General features: G+C 40.4%; 1 long non-coding RNA gene across 1 annotated transcript; it reads right to left on the reverse strand.

Annotated features, from left to right (window-relative positions):
• Positions 1-43: 43 nt before the first annotated feature.
• On the reverse strand, positions 44-18,431 carry LOC140694659 (uncharacterized). Its single transcript, XR_012070243.1, has 4 exons — positions 18,382-18,431; positions 12,794-12,853; positions 1,331-1,440; positions 44-283 (listed from the first exon to the last, which is right to left on the reverse strand). It is a non-coding gene; the product is annotated as an uncharacterized lncRNA (long non-coding RNA).
• Between the last annotated feature and the right edge of the window lie 1,292 nt (positions 18,432-19,723).

Below are 19,723 nucleotides of genomic sequence, written 5' to 3' on the forward strand. Positions count from 1 at the left end.
AAATATGCCTGCATTCATTCAAGTGATGCAAACAACAGTATCAGGCTATTTAACAAAATTTCAATTGTCAGTGGAAATTTTGCCGTTCCTTTCCGCTTGTCCTCTGCACTCTGAGACAGGCTTAGGCTCTCTTACACCTGCAGCTCTGAAGCAATAGTTGTGAAGTCATTTTACTTTGCTGCAAGTGTCCTCACTCCCCGTTTCACATTTTCTGTCCTCTCTTAACACAGTCGGATATCTTCCTGGATCCTTCCCTGAGTTCCTTGCTCCTCCTCCACAGATCCTGAGATAAAGGACAAGTGAAGACACATGACCAGAAAGGCACTGTGGACTTGAACGTAGTCCTCAGTGACCCCCTAGGTGAGTGCTGCCCACCCCTTACCTTCGATTCTCAAGGTTCTGCCCAGGGTGACATCCAGCCCAGAGAGGTGGCCCAGGTCAATTAAAACCTATGTGGCTTGGGCGCGGGGACAGGTACAGGAGCTGGTTCCGGAGCCAGGCCCCTCACCACCTGTGCTCCCCTCTCTCCCGAGGCCCCGCTGCCAAGTACTCAGGATCCGTGATCTTATGTCCTACTCTTCTACTCTACTCCAAACACTTTTCCTTTTCGTTTTTCCCCTAACTATCCCCAGCTGGAGTGATTTTTCAATCACAGTATCTGAAAAAATTTCCTGCAGCCGAAAAAGAGGTCTCCAGAGGACAATGCCCATATGCTGGTTCCTGAAGAGGGCCCCTGTCTAGCGGGACCCACACCAACACTCACGGGGCATCAGACATTTTTCAGGGTCGGCCACCCCAACAAGAGTTTGCTGTCACCCCAGGGCCAGCACAGCATCCCTGCTCACAAAAATATTGTTGGCCCACTTGTCGGTTATTAAGAAGCAAAAATACAAAATTGCTCATGTTTCTTACTAAAATTATCTATGAGGCTGAAAAGGGAATTGTAATAAAAAAGAACAATTTTGACCCTATGTTTGATCTATTCTTTTGGCTTTAAACCTGTGCCCTGTTTTCTAGGCTCAGACTTGGTAGATCTGCACCATTTGTAAAAGAAAGTTGCCTTTAGCCTGAAATTTACAGGAAAGCCTATTCTCCTGGCCCTGATCTTTAAAAATGTTAGCTCATCTGCACTTCTGTAGAGATGGCATGTTGCAAAATAGAGAATAACCTTTGTTTTTTTGGAGGCTTTACAGGGGCACCATGATTTGATCCACATGGACACCTGCAAGAACAGCGGATTCAGAGGACAAACAATTCATGCAGCAAGAAGTATGCAACAACCAACCACAACCCAGCCCCTTTTTATTATAAAAGGAGATTGAATTCTGACTTGGGGAAGATGGATCTCGAGGACATCAGTCTGCCGTCTTCTGGGTCTGCCAGCGTTGCAAATAAAGTCACTATTCCATGCTCCAACACTTCATCTCCCAGTTTATTGGCCTGTCATGTGGCAAGCAGAACGAGTCTGGACTCGGTAACAAAATGACTGCATTGGAGGTAGTATTTATCCACTGTTTCCTTGTTTCCAATATGTAACATGCACATCATTTATGATCTAGTGCAAATAATTCATCAAAGACAACCACAAAAAGAAAGTATATTCACCTAGCTATCAACACTGAAGTCACAAACTGTCAATTTTATATGCTGTTTAACAACACAATGGAAAAACATAATATAGGGAGTTAATTCCACGGAAATAAAATTATTTCTACTCCTTCAATACTTTTTCTTTTCTTTTCTATTTTATTTTGTTTTGCCTATTGAAAGGAAAATAAAAGTCAAATCATTTTATTTCACGTATTTTTGTTCTAGTTACATTCTTTAAATAATACAAATATTTAAATTGCAAAAACAAATTGTTCATATATTAGTATAAAGATATATACACAATCAATGGGGATTAGGAAAGGAATGGACATTTACTAAAAGTCCACTGCAATCCAGTCTTTTACAAGCATATCCTGGAATATAAGCTCTTTGATCCAGGGGGCCCCACCCCCTTTCTCACTGCCGTGTGCCTTAGTAATCAACTACCACGGAACCATCATACAACAACGCGGTAAGTACTTTAGGTATAAATGAGGGAATTAGCTCATTCAATTCTACAACAAATACCATATAATAAATACAGAACTTATTTACAGATAAAGAAAATTGGAACTCAAAAAAGTAAAGTTACTTCCCCAAGGTCACAAAGCTAATAACTGGTAGAGACAAGATTTGAACTCATCTGCCTGATTCTAAAAACTAAGGTGGAAAACCAATTCGACTGGGGAGGGTCCAGCAGCACAGCCTATCACCCTATATTTGTTCAGATCTAGCCTTAGACAGCCTGAGACAGCACCCCATTCCTATGGAACTTGAGGGAAAACAATAACAATAAGGATTTTATATCCAGTAGTTTGTTAGGTCTCATTTATATAAAGTGTCAGCAGGTCAGAAGAAAAACTCTGGAAAATATGAGTGGGTCCAGAGCTTTTTGCTGATTAGAAACTCAGTCAATCAGTAAAGAGTGACCTTCCCATGAGAGGGCACATGAACATAAACTAAAGGCAGCTGAGCAATGAAAACTAACAAGACCCTGGAACTCAAGCAAGAAGGATCCCTGCCATCCCCCAACCAGTTGCCTCTTCACCTGCGTGGACACGATGGCAGGAGACCCAGGTTCTTGTCCAACTTACACCATCATGGATTCTCACCCATAAAAAGTTACGACTCTATGCTGTCTTAAGTCGTTTAAAACTCAAATATGATGATACCAATATCTCAGCAGAATATCTATGTCTCCACTTCCTCTCTTCTAATAGGAGAATATTTCTATGGACACAAAGCAGAAATCCAATTTAAAAAACCATGCATGAAGCCAGGCGAAATTCTGCTCAGGAGACTTTGCTCTCATGCTCAGTAAATGAAAACTCAGAAAAAGTGGTCCTTCTCCCTCAGCAAATGGGAGGTAGCCTGATATGTGTGTGTGTGTGTGTGTGCACGTGTGTGTGTGTAAATCAAATACAATCATGTCTGGGATGTGTACAGTTTTTTTATGTCACTGTCATTTCATGGGGATGAGCCAACATTTAAAGTAATGTGAATCTGGTGTTCTGAGAGAGTCTCAGGAACTTGGTGGAGGAGGTGAAAGAGAAGAGTAAAGGAGGAAAGAGGTACACGAAGCAAAGAAGTAAGAATACTGCCAGGGAAAGGCAAGACGTTAGTTTTGTTCTTCCTTGCACCACATATAAATTAGGGACTCGCTTTCCCCTGATGACTTATCGAGCACTGAGTTGCAGAAGAAGAGGCGACAGCCCAATTCTTACTGAGCTTGTGACTGTACGTGGCATCTTATACACACAAATCATTTACCCTGATCAAACACTCTAGCAGCAGGCCGTAGTTCTCCTGTTTTGAGAGACAGGAGTTCAAACAGGATGTATAACTTGACAAAAGTCAGAGGACCAGTAAACTAAAGAGGATGAATTCAAACTCAGATCTGAATGCAGAGTCTGATCTTCCCACTCCCAGGACTGGAAAATCCTTAACACACAGGCTCCCCAGCTCCTCTGCAGTGTTCCTGGCACCAAGCATTTCCCATGGCAATGGTCACCAGTTCTCACAGACACAGCGCTCTGTGCAGCCAATGACCTTGATCAGACCTTGATCATCTACCTGCCACGCCCACCAGGCTTCACCATACAGGCAGGAAAGCTGGCTTTCAAGTGCATAAAAAGCCATTCCTTGTCTAACCTGGGCTCTTCTGTGGTTTCTCCAGCCTAAAGGTAGCCATGAAACTGCTCACAGTTTGTACATGAGCCTCACAACCTCTCTCCATTTGTCTCCCCACATATACTACTTAGCTAAGACCATTTTGAGAATCTTGGACACAAATTTTTAAAAACAAAAAAGAAAGGATTCTGGAACAAGTACTTAATACTTACAATTTTAAATGACAAGTTACAAAGTGAGTATTTACAAACCTAATCTTCCTTTCTAAATGTCAGTTTTAAGCATTTAAAAATATAATAGCAAAAAATTCTCACTTACAAAATTGACAAAAACATAAACAATAATCTGGAATAAATTCAAAAATAATGGCCATGTTCTAAATGGAGAAACTTCAGGATTCTACTGAGGGGTAAAGTAAGAGGTGTGAATGTAGAGACATCAACAAATTGCATGGAGGAAGGCAGTTTTGTAAAGATGTAAGTTCTCTTTAGAATAATTCAAAACTTACTAAAAATTCCCATGAAAACGCCAATCTGATTTTTTTTAACTTGAACAAAATATTTTTGAATTCTTCAGGAATAATAAAGTCATAATTCTAGACAAGAAAATTTAGGATGGAATAAAATAATCAAAAAAAATTCAGACTGCCAATTATTAAATAAATTTTTACAATATATAACATATGGTGCTGGAGTAAGAAAGGCAGATTGACAGAAAGGAACCATGAGCTCAAAAAGAGACTCTAGTGTACATAAGTATTTTGTACAGGTGGGATTTCAAATCAAAGAGAAAAGTATGTCTTCAATAATTGTCCTGGGACAATCAGAGAATCACCTGGAAAGAATAAATCCTATTCCTGTCATAAGGAGCAGAAGATAAATTACAGACAGTGATATAAATATTAAAAAGTACTAATAACAGCAAATACAACACTTTGCTCTTATTAACTCAACTTACCCTTACATTAACAAGTACTATTATCATCTCCATGTTAGAGATTAAAAAAAAACCTACAGAAGAAATTTATTCCATTATAAGAAAGTATTTCTAAGAATAATGTCAAAGATAAAACCCATAAGGAAGACATTTACTATCATATGAATATTATGAGACACAACCAAAATAAAAAACCTCCTGAACAAAATGAAAGGCAAGAAATGACAAGAAAAAGCTCTGTGATACATGTTGATGAAGACAAGGGGTTAATGTTCATAACATACACAGAGCTGTCACAAAGCAACAAGAAGCTCCCCCACTTAAATGTGTGCAAAGGAAAAAAGGTATCATTAATTTTAAAAAAGTCAAATGGCTAATGAGTAAAAAATGCTCAATACCTCATTGGTCATGAAATGCAAACTAAAACAATGAAAAAGCACTTTTGCTCATCATATTGGCAAATATTTTTAATACATATTCTAGCTAGTGTCCATTTGTGGGAGAACAAACCATGAGCGACATTTTCGGAGGACGACATGTCAATGGATATGTAAACTCTGAAAAACGTACGTACACACTGACTCAACACCACTTCTAGGAATCGTTTCCTTTAGGAAAAAGAAAAATCAGTCCAAAAAATGCACCTTTCAGGGCATTTACACAGCACTGTTTACAATGGTGTGAAGAAAAAATTAAGTGAAATCATATCCAGCAATAGAGAATTGGTTACATAAGTAATTGTGCATCTTTTCATTCCCCACTGGAGAAGGAATTTCTAGAGTCACTTGAAAGGAGTCTGTGATGAATGTAATTGTCACATCCAGGGACTAAATTTCCAGAAGCCTTAACTAAAGGAATACACATACAAGATCACAGGAATGTCTGTACAAGAAGGATGCCAGTCAAACATCTTTCTGACAGTGGAAAATGGAGAAAACTTAAGTGTCCACCATCAAAACAATGATGCGGTAAATCACAGCGACCTGCGAGCACTGAGGGAGCCGGCGTTTCGCCGTGGTCCAGGGCCTTGTCCACAGCATTCTCCCACCAAAGGTGTCCGTGGACAAGAGACCACACCCGCACTTCAGGAGAACCCTCCACTCTTTCTGAAAGGACTGGGTGAGTCTGGAGTGGGAGGACGTGTATGATATACACCTGAGTGAATAAAGCGAGCAGCAGAAAAACATATAGTATGGTCTCATTTTTAAATAAAGCATATATACACACACGTATATATAGAATTCTCATATGTGTGTATATATGTATGTCATAGGCATAAGGGTCATGAAATATATATACCAAATTTTCAACAGCTTTTACTCTTCGGAAATAAGGGGAAGGGAAGTAGGGCCTTCCTGTACCACCACAGTTCTCTTTTCAGTATTTCAGTTAAATATACTTGGAATTTAAAAGTTTATTTAAGTCCGAAGTAAAATGGACGATGCCTCCACAAGACAGAATGCTATACTGGTCATCAAAAATCATGCCAGGGGAGATAGAATATTGTAGAAAAACATATAAAAAGCTGAATGGAAAATGGAGGTGTCCACACAGTAAACAGGCACAGAGTGCTCTCTGGTTTTTTATGACAGAGGTGATACACGCTGACGAAAATATACGTTAACGTGTTAATTATTATCTTTGAATAGCGGGAACAGGATAGCAACTTTGCCCCCTTTTTCAGACTTATTATTTTAAATGCACATTCTTTTTCATCTGAAAAAAGCATTTTCAGGTGTGTAGTACCACGCATTGGAGAATAATGAATACTTAGAGAAACAAGTAAGTAGGAGACAAGACAGCAGCGTCACACAATGTACAACGGGCGATCCTGATTAACACCACGCAGTTACATAAGGACCCACAGAGTGACAGCACCTGCTGTAACAGGGCGCGGCCCCCTTCTATTTGTCAGCAGTGTCTTCAGAGCTGAGGCAGTTCTGAGCACGGCCAGTGTCAGTGCTGGTGTCTGGATTGATGCTACTGGGCGTGAGGGCACCTGCAAGCCGAGAGGAAGAACAGAAACCATCCTCTGCCTTTCCTGTCTGGTTTCTTTGTTACTTTAAGAGAGGCATATATAAGATAAACTGTGCATCTTCCCAAATGAAATTTCGGTAATGAAACGGTTTTTAAAGTCTACACAGCTTATATTCTGCCTATAAATGTCTTTTCAACAAAGATCATACTTATTTGATGTTAATTAACTCAGTTAATTAACTCCCTGTTGAAACATTCTAGTAAAGAACATGAAATGAAGTATGTAAAAGAAACACACCTGCAGTGACTAGCTCAGCTGTCTTGACGGCAGTGCAGTCAGCCCCCACCATCCCGTGGCCCTGCACTCCTGATGCTGGTAAGAGAGCACGCTGCCGCCTCAGATGGAGAGAAACTGTGAAAGCATTTTTTGAACTCTACAGCAGTGACAAAACATAACTGACAAATCCCAGGCTCCTTTGAGGCTCTCATTTTCTCTTTCTGGCCAACCCCCGTCAATGAGCAGAACCACCCCATTCCCGAGCCATGGGACTCACGTGGGAAGCAGTTTTGGAGAAACTTCCAGGTATAGAATGTAGCCAACTATACTTAGAACTCTCACAAAAGAAAAGATGCAATACTCTGATTTTGGAAGACACTCAAAATATTCTTCTAAGCCTAAGTAGCTCAGCCACTTCTTTATTTCACGGTCAATGAGCATCTCCCACAAACCCTGTTTCCCTGTGTCTGCTGGGAGCCTTAGGCACACTCTTGCTGTTCATCTTGTAAGTCACAGGGAAGAGGCGTGTGTCTCACGCCTACAACCATCATAAAGACTCGCCTCCTAGCTTCACTGTATGAACTTGGCCTCATTTTCTCACCTGTTTATTTGGTATCTGTTCTTCTGTAAGCTGCCTGAAATGCGATTTGGAACATGTCAGAAGAATCAGTGGGTCGATAAATGGACAGATTGAGAGGTGAGAGATGGGCAGACAGACAGAGAGACTCCAAGAAAAGAGGACCAAATAAAATTTCCTATGCAAAACCCTCTTCTAGTCAGGGAAGGAAACCACCACGGAGAAGTGTGAAGAGGCAGGTAGCTTAGGGCTGTTTCCTGGATTCCATGAAAAGTCACACCAAGAGATGAGAGGGTAGAATTTTAAATAGTAAAGGAAAAAAAGCACGCATGCTTGAAAAATATATCTACATTATGTACTTTCTAAAGAAGAGATTCAAATCAGCGGGGCCCAATAACACTATACTTGGGTATTTACAGAAGTGAGAATCCCATCTCCAAACCACAAGGCATCCCTTCCGAGCACTGAGAGTCTACACAGGGCGGTCATAAAGCCGTCACAGCAAAAGCTATGCGATCCTGCACTTACTAGGAACGAGCAGCTGTGCTCTGGCTGCCCACGCGCATCGTTTACACCCCACAGCACCTCTACGGCGGGGACGCCTAGCGAGCCCTGTCTCTCCAGGACAGACAACCAGTCCTGGAGAGGCTAAGCCGACCTACCAGTTCTCCATCTCACAGGACTGGTCACTCTAGAGCAGGACTCGAACTCGGACCCACGTTTGTAACCACGGTTCTACCGTGCTTTGTGTGCTGTTTGTGTGTATAATACATTTGTTTCTAGCATGAAAGGATATTTAATAAATGATCGGTTGTCTTGTCTACCTCATTAGCTCACAATCAATCTTTATACTGTTGAATTGTACTTTTTTCCCCTGGAGAAAAGAACGGAAAGAGCGGGGTTCAGAATGAGGTGGGGCTCTATTCTTTATCTGGTAACTCATTTCATCCAAGTCCCCAATGAGAGAGAAGGAGCAAATGTTCTCTTCAACTTTTAAAGAGAGGGCTTCACTGATGGTGACTTACTCAACTCCAAAATCAAGGCTGGGGGCAGGGAACATGCAGCAACAAGAGCAGTATCACTTGTAGGAAGGTGGAAAGAGCTCATGGGAGGGCTCAGGGGGTCAGCCTGATTTCAATCGATAAAAGAATAACTCAATCTAAAATACTAGCATGCAATGGACTTGCTCTTTCCTGTCATCTAGCATGTTTCTACAGCCCATATGTAACATTATCCTGAACCAGTGAAAGGAAGAATCTACAGGCAGGGAAAATCAATGCCACAGGCAGGCTGAAAACCAGGCTGGAGGAAAGGAAGAGAAAGGGCATAGTTAAGAAGAGGGGAAAGGCTGGGAAAAAGACATCATCACATGGACCCTCGAACATCAATCAACAATCATATTATCATTCATTCGAGAGAGTTACTGACGTCCTATTTTGTGCAAGATTTTACAGAGGGCCAAGTAAGAGTGCAGCGTTCATTGTGGCAGCAAGTCGCGGGGCTGAAATACACTTCTGATCCCGGTACCTTGCACACTTGTCCTCAGTATAAAGGCAAAGAAAAATAAAGTAAAATAATGCTCTGTAAACTCAAAGCATTGTTGAAAAAAAATTAAAGAAGACCTAAATACCTGGACAGAGACACCACGCACATTCCTGGATCAGAAGACAGCGCTCTTGGGATGGCAATGCTCTCCAGAGTGATTCATACATACAATGTGGTTTCGATCACAATCCCAGCGGCCTCCACTGCAGAAACTGTCTAGCTTCTGCTACAATTCATATGGGAATTCGAGGGTTTCAGTAACCAAAATATACTTGAAAAAGAAGAACAAGTTGAGAGGACTTGTAATTCTCAATTTCAAACCTTACAACTGTATCTCCAGGTGAGGTTAGAGGCCATTTTTAAGTTATTATTGTGTTTATCCTTATTTTCTAAATTCTCTACAATGAATATAACTGTTACAATAAGAACAATAAAAAGTAAGGTATATTTTAAAACATGCACACCGATTTATTCATTGGGAAAAAATATTTTAACTATAAAGAGGTAAACAAATATCTAGTGAAAAAGGACTACTTCAAAACAAGAGTGCATTTACATGTTTCATAAATTGAAAACTGAAAAGCACAAACACATCAAGTTTCTAGGGAGACCGATGCAACATATTAATAGTTATTTTCAAAAATTCTAATGGAACAATGAAAACTCAAGAAAGGGAAAATCGTGATTGACAGCCAAAGGCAAACACATGGAGAGCGAAGGCCTAGAAATCACAGTTCCTTTAACTCTGCTACTAACTCAATAGGAGAGGAAAGTCCTCACTGAGGGGACAGTGGAATCCCATGCAAAAGACAGGATGCACGGTACAAACTGCACTAGAATCGCGGGTGATTTTCTCAGAAGAATTCTAAAGTTACAACATTGCTGAAAAACTATGAAAACACTGACAGACAGATTAAAACACACAGTCATATATATTATATAGAAACATATGAAGTCTGCTCCTATGTTGCAAAATAATACAAACATATTTGTTCATTTATGGGCACTGATTACTTTATCCCAGTTAGAATATTCCAACTAAAACAAATAATCAATAATACACTCCTCTTGTCAAATCTAGTTGATAAGTTACTCTGTTATGTAAACATAATGTATCTAAGATAGATCTAAAATTTGGGAAAAAGAGCTTTGTATGTTTTCTTGAACTCTTCTCAAAATTCCAAGCTTAATTTTAAAATACATCTGACAAGTATTTCTATATGATCTTTTCCCTCGTGAAATGAACAACACAGTCTGTTGTCAAAATTCTGTCTTTACAATGATTCACGAGCAACGTATCCTAACAAAACTGCTGGACAGCAAGGCACTATCCAGACACTGTGACCAAACAAATGAAACCCAAGGAAGACAGTGACCCTATTCTGGAAGGCTTATAATCTGTGTTAACACCGTGGTTTTAATTTGATTGGTTAGAAAAATAAAATCACTCAAGTACCTTTTTCTTTGAGCATTCTGTAAGTCATGACTCTGTTTTTAGTGTCATGAGCAGAAAAGACTTAAGCATGACTTGATTAGGTCAATTAGCAACAATCATCACTGGAGAGTGAGTAATAAAGAAATTAACTGACAGCAATGCTTCTGCCTACATGAGACCTAAAATAAAGCTACACTGATATCCGAAAGGAAAATGAGGAGATGTGGTCCCCAATGAGAAAACAAACTAACAAGTAATCAAAAAAGGAAAGACTTTTTCAATAACGATTCCAGGAAGAAGTGGTACATGGTGGTGAAGAGCACAGATGCTGGGGACAAACATGAGGGTCTGAACTCCCACAGCACTGGCTAGCTGTGACACTGGTATGTCAGTGAAATTTTCTGCATCACAGTCTCCTATCCATAGACTGGGGACAAAAACAGGACCCGTCTGCTAGAATGGTCCTAAGAATTAAGTTATTTTATATATAAAAGTTTAAATAAAATACCTCAGATTTTATATAATACCCCAAAAGCACAAGGAACAAAGAAAACAGAGATAAATTGGAGTTCATCAAAATGTAAAACTTTACTTCAAAGGACACCATCCAGAAAGTGAAAAAACAATAGACAGGAGAAAATTTTTTAAAATCATTTATCTGATTAGGAATTTGTATCTTCAAATAAAAAAAAAACCCCTAGAACTCAACAATAAAAAGGAAACTCAATTAAAAAGTGAATAAAGGATCTGAAAATGTATTTTTCAAGGAAAATTTACAAATGGCCAATAAGCACTATCAAACGGTGTTCAATATCATTAGCTGTAAAGGAAATCAAGTCAAAACCACTAGGGGAAACTGCTTCACACTCACTACAATAGGTTATAAAAAAAAAAGGGTAACAAGCACTAATGAGGACCCAGAAGAAGTGGAGTGCGCAGCCCTTGCTGGTGAGGATGTAACACAGCGTGGCCACTTTAGAAAACAGCCTGGCAGGTCCTCAGAGAGTTGAACATTTGGTTTATGAATGACCCAGCAATTCTGCTCTCTGGGCACACACGTAAGAGAACTGAAAACAAATGTCCACATAAAAACTCCTACAGGAATATTCACGGCGCCATTACTCATCACAGCCAAAAAGCAGAAACAACACAAATGACTATCACCTGATGAATGGGTAAACAGTGGGGACCATGTATTCAGTAGAATATAATTCAGCAATAGCAAAGCATAGAGTACTGACCCAGGCCACAACGTGGACAAAAATTGAACACGTTACTCAGTGTGAAAGAAGTCAGTCACAATAGACGGTTCCACTTACATGAAGTGACTCGATTTACATTAAATGTTCAGCACAGGTAAATCCACAGAGAGAGAAGAGTGGCTCCCTGGGGCTGGGGGAGGATGGGGAAAATGGGAATGACTGCTTGTGCATATGGGGCTTCCTGTTGGGGGATGAAAATGTTCTGAGATTGACTTAGATGCATAATTCTGGGCATAGAGTAAAAAGTGCTGCACATGTTAGTGGGTGAATTGTATTAAAACTGTTAAGGAAAAAGAACCTAGGGCCAGTACCTTCAAATAGTAAATGCAAACTGCTAACTTTTAATACAGGAAGAAGAAACTGCCCTCAGCATGAAAGCAGAAGATCAGCAAATGTGAGTTAACCGAAATTGGACAAGAGAAATTCACTTGAAACTGTTGCTGAGTGTTCACGAAATATTCAGAAATAGGAAAATCAGTTTGACATCACCAAGAAGCCTTCTGCTTCAAATGCAGATCAAGGATTTAGCAAGCCCAGCTGCTAGAAATGACCAGAGAAGAAACCTCGTTCTTAAAACAAGCACCATAGGCAACAAGGAAAAGGTGGTGAGGAAAGCAGGTGGCCGAATATCTGGAACAGTTTGCTACAAACTATTTCTCCACTGAAAATTTAAAAATAAAATGAAAGTGATGAAATACTCTGTTGACCTCACGTGAATGGGCTTCCTTCAGGGCTCGACTGTTCTGTAACCCCGAATGAGAGACTGAGGAAACAGCATGGCTCCTGGGAGTCCCCAAGTGACTGCCCACAAGCACGCTGACCACCATCACATCTGCCAGGGTTGAATTGCAGAGAAGAGACCAGCTTCCGAAAGGCACAGCAAATGTTGACAAGGGAAGAAAAAGCTGCGGTCAGTCCTGGGACAGAGGCCCTCTGAGCAGAGGCCAGAAGGCTGCAGGTGAACTGGAGTGGCCCTGGAGCAGGAAGGGACCACGAGGGAGCAGATCTCATTTCTCTTCTCTCTCTCCCTCGGGTAGGAGAGTCAAAGCCTGCAACGTTCTCACCTGGAACTGTGGGTTCTGGCTGGCAGAAGTCTTACCGACACGGAATGATTACTCAAGACTCTGTGGAAAAAGTCAAGAAATAGAGAAGGATTAGGGAGCCAACTCCACGAGCCTCTCAAATGCTCCCATGTTTATTGTGTATAATCAAAGTAAAAAGTCATTAACAGCTACAGTGTTGATACTAAACAGGAACCTGGGGAAAAAAGGGATCAGACAGAGATTGTAGAATCCAACATGAGTACAAAGGCTTAGTGTATCTTTAGGGAAGTCATGGGGTGAGGGGAGTAAGATATATTCTTTAGATATGTGAATTACACAGCAGACCACCAGACCAGCTAGGTCCTTGTTTTGGGGATAATAGGCTATCTAACTGCACACAAGCCCAGCGTTTATAGCTGAGGGCCTAGGTCATTGCTTTGCAATGAGCTGAGTGCTATCTAAAACCACAACTTCTCAAGCAAAGCATTGTCTCTGCTTTTTAAGGCAAGGAGACAGCAGTGAGGATGCACAGGCGCTTGTTTGCAAAGCAGTTACTAAGCATATATTTTTCTTCTTAAAGTTGACAGGAGGCTGGTGTCTGTTAAAATTTCTTAACCCAAAAATGGGCTCCCACATGGAACCATTTTGGAGGACACCTTAGGTGACAAATCCTGGCTCTAGGCCTTTTCCTGCCAGCTTCAGCCACTCTAGCAGGGTCTAGGCATATCCCTGAATAACGATCATACAGAACCACCCACATTCTTAACTCCTGGTGCTTGAAACTTAATTTAAGCTCTACACAACTTAACGTAGAAACATTTCAGAAATAAAAGATATTATATTCATTTTATATCTCATCATTTTACTGATTTTTCTGATTGCTCTAAGCTGCTGCTTCTTGGTAAAGCACTTAATTCTGCAGGTGAATTCAGTAATTTCTTTGGGCATAACTAGCTAGTTTGGTCTCGCTAACTTCTATTGGTCAAATACCGATACACTTAATTGATTTCATTGTTCATCAATTTCATCTGGGAGGAGAGGGAGTGTCACTTTGTTTCTCAGCCCACCCTCAGCTTTTTATCATGAGCAACTCAGGCCTCCGGAAACCAAAAAAACGCATTTGTTTCCCTTCTAAACTTTCAACAAACCCAACAGGATACATCAGCCTCGAGAAAGAATTCAACACAAATGTTTAAAGAAAAATCTATAAACCTGAAGCAACTCCATCTCCGAATCATGATACACAATGACATGAGAGTAAGTGTGTCAGGCACAAAGCATGCGGGAGCCTGACCACCTGATTTCTATTCTTCAAAGGAAGGAAGGTTTTCCTATTTTTTATTATCACTCTGTCATTGTTTCTGATTAAGCCAAAAACTAGTTTATGATATAACTAAGCACTGCAAAAACAGATTATATTTGTATCACTTACAAAATGCATTCAGAGGGGTTAGGAAAACCCACCTCTGTAAAAAATGCAAAATTTCTTCCCCTGTGAAGAACACGTATACAAAATGCAACAGAGAATTCAAATTCTTGTGGAGAGGACAAAAGCCACAGAATCAAAGCAAAGTCATTACAATGAGTCAATTCAAAATTCACTGGACAAACATGCTCAATGCATTCAAATAATTTTAAAGGCACACTGCAAACCATTCACTTAATGATCTGCAGGATAGAGGAAGAATTTCCCTCTTTAACAGACAACAGTAACCAATAGGGTGCCCCACCAAACAAGGACGAAAGAACAATCAGGTTTTTAACAGTTCTGATAAATCAGCATGTTCTAAAGATCAAAATCCAGAAATTTTAAACATTCATTCACACCACAATGAAACAAGCACTGAGAAAAAAACCCAAAAAACCCAAAGAAACTAAGCACATAAATCATGTACCTGGATCAATGAGAACTTCGTGTACCGCTGGAAGAAAGAACAGGCTACAGCCTTTTACTTGAAAAATAAAACTACTTTTAAAGATAACTGCTAAAACACATTTCATCATTCATGTTCCCTTGAAAAATCTGAGGCACTTGTATCTGATCAGAAAAGCAATTCTGAGTAATAGCAGGTTACAATTCAGTGCCAGTTTGCTTTAGAAGAAAAGAGAAAAGAAAAGTTACTGTTTCTCATATTATGCATGAAGTGTGAAGAGCCTCCCTGCCTCTTTCTCCTCCCATTTTCTTAGCTCATGCTTCCCAACCCTTCTGAAACAAGTATGAGAATGACTTATTTTCACCAATATGCCAAATGACAAAAGCATATCAAGTTATTTGTGTAAATATAAGCCTACAGCTTAAACTAGAGGAGAAATATATCAGAAGTCTATATGGAACTTATTTCTACCTTCCTGAAAACACACACACAGTCATTCACACAGACACAGACATATTCCCCCTGGATTACTGGGCACTTCACAAGCTTAGGACTTACAACTTCTAGAAGATAACTTTGTAGTTTGTTTAAAATACAAAACTGTCAGCTTTTGAAAGCCTTGATCAACTGCTAAACCATCCAAATATCAAAGAGACCCAATTAGCCTTCTCTGTAGAGTGTAATTTCTCTTGATGGCAAAACAGACCCTAAGAAGTACTGGATCCAAGTCTCGTGTTTATCACTAGGTATGATCATCTTTAAGCACATTAACAGATTCAGAAATGTATGTCCAAACAACATATATTCTTATTGAAATAGTATACGTGTTCAATTGCCTATACAGAGACTAGGTCCCATGATGGTGTTTAAGAGTTATTTTGTGTATTGCAATATTTATTTTTAAGTGCAGACAAGGAGGGTGGGTGTTACTCAGTTGTAGACCACCTGCTTAGCATGCACAATGTCCTGGCTTCAGTCCCCAGTACCTCCAAAAAAATAAATAGAAATAAGGTCATATTTAAAAATAAGAAAATAGTTATAAAAAAATAGACAAAAACCACTGCAATCGAGGAGCCGTAATTACAATAATAAAACAAATGTTTCTATCAAATATTGTCTATATGCCAATCACAGAGACAACCACAAATCACCATCACGTGTGATTCTCAGCAATCCTGCTAAGTAGACACGGATGAGAAACCCGGCTCTGCGGATGAGGAGATGGAGCTCGGAGGAGCCGGGGACGCTGACCGCCCTGCTCCCCGTGACACCACGTCACCCCAGGGCAAGCGCTGACAGAGCTGCACTGAGGGGACACCCAGCTGCATGGAACCTTGGGGAACTGGGGAGTCCCAGAAAACACTAAAAATTGTTCAGTGAAAAACCAGCTCAAATATATTACACTGTGACATATCCTTTAAAGAGGGAACATGACTGAGACCTTTTTGATGCCTCCATGTCCTTTCTGCCATCATCAGTTACTTGCCCTCACAGCACGACCAGTGATGATCTGGACCCCATATGAAGTGCACTCAGATGGCAGTTTTTAAAGCTGTTTTATGAAGTTTGTAAGATTCTGTATACGCCTCACACAGGCGGTCATCCATCACATCTGCCCGGTGTGGATGTACCACCTGAAATCACTCCTTTCTGCTTTTTAAAATCCCTTCATCTAATCCAGAATTTTCAACAGCAAAGAAGCAGCTAAACCACAGACAGTGGACAGCTTTTCACCAAATTATTCGAACAACCCATCGGACTACCTGGAAGCCCCTTACTTCTATTAAACCCACTTCCAGGTACTTCATCATTTTCTGATTGCTGGACTTGGACTCTGACTGGCCTACTCAGAGAGCTCCCAGCCTCATATCCGGGGGTGGGAGATGACCGTGTTCTTGCGGGAAATCAGTGAGGAAGGCGGACATCCTCCAGTCAGGTCTGCATGGCTAGAAATGCCACAACATTCTAAGAAATTATACCGTTATTAGCCCTGGGCTCCCATGGACTGGTTTCACATTAACCAAACTCATGAGACATCGATGCAAGAAAACCAGAAACTTAACTTAATGTAACAGAAGACGTGAAACTATGAACCAGACTGCGATATCAGAGTTCAACCATGAGTACATTTTCTCCTCAATGGCCAAATCCCGGGCAGTCACATGGCAAGCGTGGACAGAAGCAGAGCATGAAGGGTTTCTAGATTAACTCAATGGACTAAATTTCTGTTATACAAACAGATCTACTGCCTGGAAAACAATTAACGCCAATCACGGTGCACTCTCCATGGCCAAGACACGACTTTGAGCACCTGTGTAACTCTCCCTTCTCTGTCCTTTCTGGGCTTACTGATGCACAGGTGTACAGAAATCCAGGGATGCAGATACATCTAAACACCCAAAGCCCATCTCTGGGAGCCTCAAAACCAGACAGCCAGGGGTTAAATACCAGCTCTGCCACTTACTAACTCTGTGACCTTGGCCAACTTACTTACCCTCTGTGTGCCTCAATTTCCACACTGTAAACCTGGGATAACAATCAAACCTTCCTTACTCGCTTGTTGAGAAGATTGAATGATTCATTTCTGTAAAACCCTCAGAAAAGAATGTAGCACATTTTTGGTTCTCAACAAATGTCAACTTAAAAATACAGTGGTTTACAAGTCTCCTTTCTAATCGTCTTCTGTGTTTCCTGGCTAGACTAAGTCCCAAAGGAAATCCTTATTTCTCCTTTTATAAACACTTGGGGTGCACCCTTCTGTTCCATCCCACCAGCTGTTTAAACTGAAGGAGGGGATGCCTCTTCCCACTCCTCTGGGCCATAGAGAGTACTTCTCCCTTCACACCCCTGATCTCTGGCCCACAGCTAGACCTCGTCACACTAACAGAGTGAGGTGTGAGTCCAGGGAGACAAGCAGGGTATGTGAAACCCTTCCTTTCCCTCCAGTGTTGACCACCTTTTGGAAGCACCCGGGATGCTCAGCTCCATGGCAGGACAGCTCTGTGTATGAAGGGGCAGGTCCTCTCAAGGGAAGGCTCGCTGTGGCCCAGAGACAGCTGGGACAGGGTGAGTTTCTAATACTGCGACACAGTATCATGACAAGCATTTTCACACAGCCCTGAAGTTCATGGAGAATGTGGCTTCATCAGTAACAAAGAAGACATTTATCTCCTGCCTTGTCTTTTGTGTCATCTCTCAGTTGGCTGCTGGAGACAACATGTGTATAACTTTTGGATCCCCTGAAGCCCCAACATATATGAAGTAACAAAAAATTCTGTGGCTTAACGTTGGTTCATGGCGACTGTGTAACAGTTCTGACTCTGGTGATGCTAAATTATAGGTATAGGAATTATAGAACCTCCTCAAATATCTTTCATCATAAAACCAGCTTTTCTTATTTTCCTGTTTCTTAGTAGTTGCCAAAGACTCTCAAATGATGGCTTCACACAAAACAGCAGCTAAAGTTTAAGAGCCCTCTTGACAAACCCACTGTGGTAAACACTTTACATAATTAGTAATTCTCACAATTCTACGAAGCAGATACGAGCGTCCCCAAATCACAGGCGAGGGAAAAACTCAGAAGAAACTGACTCAGGCTCACGTGGCTCAGTGGCAGCGCGTGCACGCAAACCCAAGTCAAAGCACTTCACCCCTTCGTATATGTACCAAATCTCCTACCACCAATTAACACACAGCGGCGGGGTCAATACTCAGTGAACTCAACACACTTTTTACCTTTAAGTTTCTCCAGAGTCCGCTTCTAGCTGTTTTATAAAATCCCGGCTCACTGGTTTCTAACACTGGAAGAAAAGTCCGATTTTGCCATTCTTTGCACAGCAAGTCTAAAATGTTCACAGCAAGATGACAGAATAAAACTAAAATATAAGCAGAATAATTTTTCCAGGTAGACAGACATAATGGACATTGGGCTATTCTGAATCATTAAGGAAAGAAATCAAAATAAAATAACGTTGTTTAAGCCTTCTTTTACAAACAGGAAAATTAAGACTGTAAGAATGTGCAATAGCGCCACCTATCGCTAAAAAGGCCTTCCAGGTTGCCTGGAAAGGTGCAACACAAAAATTGCCTGTAGGTTGAGAAACGAGAATCAGATAACTAAAAGCTTATTTAGCACACACTACACTTTGCTTCAGGGGAAGGGAGGGGTATTCAGTATTTAATATGATATTGCTAATACTCCTGAATATAAACAAAAGACATAGGCTCATGGAAACTCATCTTAGAAGAGGAAAGAATTCAGTCCAGCTACTTAATTTAACAGGAGGGGAAACTGTGATCTTGGATCTTTCCTCCTGGCAATCAGCAGCAAAGCTCTCCTAGGCCTCATGTCTTGCACTGTAGAAAAAACCAACAGATCTGTACTACGCCTATATTCATAAAAGTCACGTCTGTATTCTTCCAACAGTAGGTAATCTAAGTATCTTGCAAAATATTTCTCAAAGAGCCAGGAAATAACACGTTTGTTGAAATACAAAAACATTTATTTACATATTAAAACAGCATGAGCTTTATTCTCTCTATTAAAAAAGTGACATGTCAAATAAAAATTTTATATTTTAAAACCTGTTAAGAATGCAGAAAAAAATCAAAAGTTTCTTTAATCACTAAATAGAGAAGCTTATTCCCTGAAAATGATCAATGTGGATTTTTCTAAACTTAATGGTTCTGGTCAGAATCCCACGAATTTAAAAGTCTGAGTGGATGGTTACACGGCAACATGAATTCTGAGTTGTAACAATACACATTCTGTGTAAATAATCTTCAAGGTCGTCTCCTTAAGGCAATTTAACTAGTCCCTGTCTCACTAGAATGATACAGATTTCATTAAAACTTCATACTGCACTAAAAAAAAAAACTGAACCCTTGTTACTTTAAGCCATATTCACATATATCATATATATACATATTGAATATGCATCAAAAATAAGCCACCCTCTTTAGTATTCAGAGTTGATCCTTCTAAAGTATCGGTCATTGTGACAGCACATTTTTATTAAGCACCTTTACGGTGCTTTGTATACAAGGCGTCTAACTCTCACAGTCAGACAAGTTAAAC

This window comes from Vicugna pacos, unplaced genomic scaffold (genome assembly GCF_048564905.1).
Source record: "Vicugna pacos unplaced genomic scaffold, VicPac4 scaffold_77, whole genome shotgun sequence".
NCBI classification, from domain to species: Eukaryota; Metazoa; Chordata; class Mammalia; order Artiodactyla; family Camelidae; genus Vicugna; species Vicugna pacos.